This window comes from Myotis daubentonii, chromosome 12, assembly GCF_963259705.1.
Source record: "Myotis daubentonii chromosome 12, mMyoDau2.1, whole genome shotgun sequence".
NCBI classification, from domain to species: domain Eukaryota; kingdom Metazoa; phylum Chordata; class Mammalia; order Chiroptera; family Vespertilionidae; genus Myotis; species Myotis daubentonii.
The window spans coordinates 39,531,248-39,537,463 of NC_081851.1; positions in this window are offsets into that span (position 1 = coordinate 39,531,248).

Genomic DNA, 6,216 nt, shown 5'->3' on the forward strand with positions numbered 1-6,216 from the left:
CTTTCCTTGCACATTTAAGTCTCTTTTTAAAAAATATGTTTTTATTGATTTCAGAGAGGAAGGAAGAGGGAGAAAAAGAAACATCAATGATGAGGGAGAATCATTGATCGGCTGCCTCCTGCACACACTCCACTGGGGATTGAACCCGAAACCTGGGCATGTGCCCCAATCAGGAATCAAACCAAGACCTCCTGGTTCATAGGTCAATGCTCAACCACCAAGCCACACTGGCTGGGCCACAGTCAAGTCTCTTGAAGGAAGAGTCTACATTTCAGTGTGTCTTGGAAGTACACACTTCCTCAGGTTGATCTCACCTTTCTTCGCTTACCACACTGTGAACTCTCAGTAAACACTGAATGCATGAGTGAATGAACGCATGGACTTTCCTTCTCCCTGGGCAGTCTTCTCCACTGTTACAGCTTCGAATGCTCACAGACAAGCACACGACTCCAACATGTAACACTCCCTTTGACCTTTCTCCTTTGCTTCATTCCTACATCCTTAACTGCTACTGGGCAGTCCCTTCTAGATTCCTAGCTAGAACTTCACGTTTAGTATTTTTCTATCGAAATGCATCATCCTTCCCACTAACTTGTTCTTTCTGTATTTCTTACATGGGTCAGTGAAATGACCATTTTCCAGGTCACTAAGTGCCAAACTGAAAATCATCTCAGATTCTTTTCTCTCTTGTTCATTTTCCCTCCTGAGTAGCTTTCAGGTCTGTCCCCTGCCCTCTTTGCTGGATAATATCCATCCTGCAAGGCTTCCCTCAGCTCTCACCATCTCTAGGAAGCCGTCTCAAACAGCCCAGTTCCCCCTCTTTATCGGCCCATCAAGTCCTCAGCAGTCACAAGGTGCTGAAACATCAGCACCGCAGTTCTTTGAGGCAGAGGAAGGCTCAGCTACTTCTCATCCCTGCACAATTCCTGATGTGTGATGGACTTTCTGCAAACAGTTATTCAGCTGGTGACTGAAATGGACTCTCACCTGCCTCACCTTCACTGCCGTGTTCTTATCATCTCTTACCGGGGTGTGACAACAGGCTTGACTACCACTGTCCTCTCACTCCACATGCTCTCCACACTATGGTTAGAATTTGCTTGTAAAACACTAATGTGAACAGTTCATAGAGAGGCCCAGAGAGCAAGAGAGACAGGAAGGCAGGCATAACAGAAAGAGTGGGCTGCTCTTCCATCTGGGTCACTCACTGTGACAGAAAACAAATGACCAAACTGGGGCAGTGAGTCTTCCAGCCTCATGTTGACATTATTTACTAATCCAATGGCAAGACAACGAGAACCTTATCTTCCTTGTCTGTCAAGACACTGACGTAAAAGAAAAATCCACACAGTGATATTGGATATGCCGTTTTTCTTCTGAATTATTACTAGACGAGAGTTCATTTAGAAAGACAAGGAAAATCATAAAGGATTCTGACCTGTCTGGTTGTGACTCCTGGAGATGAGAAATCTAAAGAAGAAAAATTATCGATGGAGACTTCAGAGGGTAGGGTAGTCTGGAAGTTCCTCTTCCATGTTGACCCAACACGTTAGCTAGGGTGTTAACGCTGCAGTAACCCCAAACCCCAATGGCTTAAAACAGCAAACACTTATTTCTTGCTCACATTGCACATTGTGGGTTGGGTGTAGGATCTGTTCCATATTTTGGACATCCTTGTTTTAGGAACCATCCAGATAGAGGAACTACTATCTGGAACCAGGTTATCCAATAAAAACTCGATGCAGGCCACAAAGGCAAGCCACATGCACAATGTTAAATTCTCTAATAGCCATATTTTAAATAGTAAAAAGGAACAGATAAAATTACTTTTAATAATATCTTTTATTTGACCCACTGTATTCAAAATAGTGTCTTTGGCAATAAAGATTTCTCTAAAAACTAATGAAGTTGACTGGCCATCTATATATCTTTTTCAGTAAAGTATCCCCCCCCTTTTTATGATGTTGTTTGCTTTCTTATTATTGACAAAACATGACCTTTGATCACACAGCAATTTCTTTCCTGTGCATGGATGCAGTGATATCAGTAGAGTTAGGTAAAAAGGTTATACAGTGGGGCCTTGACTTACGAGTGTCCTGACTAACGAGTTTTTCGAGATATGAGCCGTCTCTCGGCCGATTTTTTGCTTTGAGTTGTGAGCTAAAATTCGGGTTATGAGCCAGCTTCAGATACCCCACCGCTAGTTGGCGCAGCGAACGTCACAGTGAACGCCACAATGCCAGCCCAGCATCACGTGTCTCACTCGTTCACAATTGATTTGACATACAAGTAATTTGAGTTACGAACTCCATCATGGAACAAATTAAACTCGTAAGTCAAGGCCCCACTGTAAGTACATATACAAGTGCACATGTGTATATATAGGCACACACACACACACACACACACACACACACACTCATGAGCTCAGAAAAATGCTTTGGAACATATAGTGTTAGAGAATAAAATGTCAGGAGCCTCCAAACCAATATCAGCAGGGCAGAGCTGTTTGCATAGCTGTATCTGACCATACAGGTTTCCCTTTAAACAAAGGAAAACCTAGAGCCCGGTGACCTAACAGGAAATGTTGCTGCCGCTGATAGTGCATGAATAGTGGGTGCAGTAAGCAGGGCGTTCCCACAGCAACGAGATACATAACCAAAAAGTGGTAAAACCTAAATGTATCCAGGGCAGAGCCGAGCACTTAAGCACGTGGCTTCAGAAGCCAGGCAGGCCTGGGTTTGCAGTTCCTTGGGCTACTGGCTCAGAGCTCTTGGGTAATCTTTTTAACCTCATTTTTTACATTTGCAAAATGGGGGTGAAGCTGCCTCACATGATAGTTATAAAAATTAAGTGAAAAATCTGGGTGGTATGTAACAAAGTTCTTGGCATCTATGATCAGCACATTAAATTCATCTCTTATTATGAAGGGAAAGTGGGGGTTATGAGCCTGAACTCTGGGACTCTAGGGCCAGCCAGACTGGGCTAGAACCCCAACTCTGACAATTCCTAGCTGTGTGACTTGGACAAGTTACTTCACTTCTCTGTGCCAAAATGTCCTCATCCATAAAATGAGAATAATATGATATAAATCTCCTAAGGTTGCTATAAACATTAACTGAGCTTATATCTGCCAAGTACTTAAGATGGCAAGAGCAGATAGAAGTGTGCTCTTCCAGCTGCAGGAATCTCCCTAAGCTCCCGTCAGTGTATAAAGAGCTTCCTACTTGTGACTATACTTCCTTGGCTCTCATTACTCAATCAACTGCTATTTATAGAGCATCTACTATGCACAAGTACTGAACTAGGTGTTAGAAGGGATTGGAAAAATTGTAAAAGACATACGTTTTCCTGATCCCAAAGAACACAAACCCCTAAAACAGGAAGCATGGTTCATAAGATCAACCAGTAGAGTAGGTAACTATTACTATGTACTCTTCCTAGTACAAATAGATGACAGAGAAATTCAGAGACATAAGATCTGCCGTGGAAGTAGAGGGAATTACAAAGGGAGTTGGAGAGCTATGCATTAAGAGCGAGAGAGCTAGTCTGGCCTGTGTGGCTCAGTTGGTTGATTGTTGTCCTATGCACCGAAAGGTCACTGGTTGGATTTCTGGTCAGGGCACATGTCTAGGTTGAAGGCTCGATCCCTGGTTAGGGTGCAAACTGGAGGCAACCGATTGATGTTTCTCATATCCATGTTTCTCTCACCCTCCTTCTTCCCTCCTCTCTCTAAAATCAATAAAAACACACACACACACACACACACACACACACACACACACACACACACACATATATATATATATATATATATAGAGAGAGAGAGAGAGAGAGAGAGAGAGAGAGAGAGAGAGAGAGAGTTCTAGGCCTTGGGAGTGCATGAGCAAGAGGAGGTTCCAGAAGCCTGATGGTCTTCCCAAGGACAAGTGAGATGGGTGTATGTCTGGAGTGGATGGTGGGCAAAGGGGAAATCAGTTAGGAAAGGTAGGTGGGGGCCAGTTGGCAAAGAGCCTTAAATGCTAGACTATTTCTTCAATGTCTAAACTGTAGGCAGTGGGGATTCAAGCAGTTTACTGGTAGTTTTTACCTTTAATGTTGATTAAAAAGTTACCCCTATATATTTTTTAAAGTAGAAGTGCAAACAGGCCCCACTGCACACTTATGAAATCAGAATCCCTGAAGCAGAGGCTCAGGCATATGATCAGTGAAAGAATTCTGCAAGCCGTTCTGACAGAGACCAAAAGTTGAAACCCACTGACACGGAGCCTATGGAGATTATGTTCTCAAAACCCGACACAGGGCAATTTACAATTGAGTAAATTAATACCTTATGGGGGAAAATGACCCCATGACATTATCTATATATATATATATACTAATAAAAGGGTAATACGCTAATTAGACCGGGAGACCTTCCAGAAGTCCTTCCAGACAAAGCCATGGTGTCGGGGCTGAGGCAGAGATGGTTAGTGGGGGCTGGGGGGGGGGCAGTTGGAGGCAATCAGGCCGGCGGGGGGGGGGGCGGGAAGTGGGGGCGGGGAAGTTGGGGGCAAGCAGGCCGGCAGGCCCCTTGAGCAGTTAGGAGCCAGCAGTCCCAGATTGCGAGAGGGATGTCCAACTGCCTGTTTAACTGGAAGATGGACATCCCCCGAGGGGTCCCAGATTGGAGAGGGTACAGGCTGGGCTGAGGGACACTCCCGCCCAGTGCACGAATTTCGTGCACTGGCCCACTAGTGTATATATATAATTTCATTTGCAAAGTTATATACATATACTTTGCAAATGAAAAAATAATGGTATACAGTTCATTGCTGGCACATAGTAAATGTTCAATAAATATTTGTTAAATTTTAAAAAAAGTAAATCTGGATTAATATGAATAGCTTCTTGACAGAGAAGTCAGAAGAAAGAGAACTAGGACCTGTCTGGTGCCCTCACATGCCAGGTAACTTACAGGTAGTATTTCATTTAGTCCTAAGAAGATCCCTATGAGGGGGACATTATTATTCTCATTTTAGGGGCAAAGAAGGTGATACTCTTACATGGTGCACGTGTAGTAAGTCACAGACTGGGCATTCAAACACAGGTTCCAGGCTCTAAACCAAGGCATTTCCCACTGTATCAAACAACCTCCCCATAAACACTGTTCCCTTGAATCTTAACTAGATAGCAAATATTGTGTCATAAATACTCTCTACTCATTCTCCTTTTTCTCCTGCGCTGGGGTCTGAATTTTACCTTCCCTCTGCCCTGAAACTGAGCCCAAATCAGTGAGAACTATCATTTCAAGTTTTGGTGTTTGTTTGTTTTTTAAAGCAAACTCCTCCTTTCCTTCTCTTTGTCCCACCCTCTCCCCCTCTGACATCTCCTAATCCACTATACTCAGTTGTGAAACTCCTTGTTTAGAGAACACAAGATGGAACCTGAAATCATAAGGAATTCCTTGGGTGGTTTTCTTTGTACCCAAACACTGACTTGGGGTGACAGCAGAAAGGGGCTCGTTTATAGTAGGCTCCCCCCAAATCAAAGGAAATGACGCCGGTGCTCTCTGTAGCACTGGGAACAGTTCGTTATTTTAATCTAAGCAACTTCCTCGTCCTGCTTTGGAAAGTCATCCTCTACTGGAAGACTTTGGTCGCTGTCTGTGTGTATGTGTCTGTGTGTGTCTACAAGGGACACTGAACATCTCTCCTTAAATCCGCACTGTCTTCTCCATCTGCGTGTAATAGTCTCACCTCCCAGTGATGCCTTCTATTTTTTTCCCACAAAGGCGTTAGATTTTTCAGATCTAATGCTTTATTTTTCTGTTGATCACATGATGCACAAAGACATTTTTCTCCTTTATATATACTTTCTTAATTCTTCTACAATGGATTATATTACAATTTACCCCACTCCCATCTAAATTGGAATCCTGGGTAAATGCCAAGCAGCCTTTCTTTTTGGTTTTGAATGTTCTTCAAATGAAACTGACAGTTTGTATATTCCTTCATCTGCATTATTGATGGAAAAGTCTATCACTCTGGGTCTAGGACCCACGTGGATTTACCTATTATTAGCCTGAAGGCCTGGGCAGACTTCTTAGCCAAAGAGGTTCAGATATAACATCTATACCTAGACTCAAAATATCGACTTTGAAAAGTGACCCCTTTGTTTCACCAGGAAGAATGAGTTGCTGTGTGAGGAAGCCATGATAACACTTTGCATTCTCTG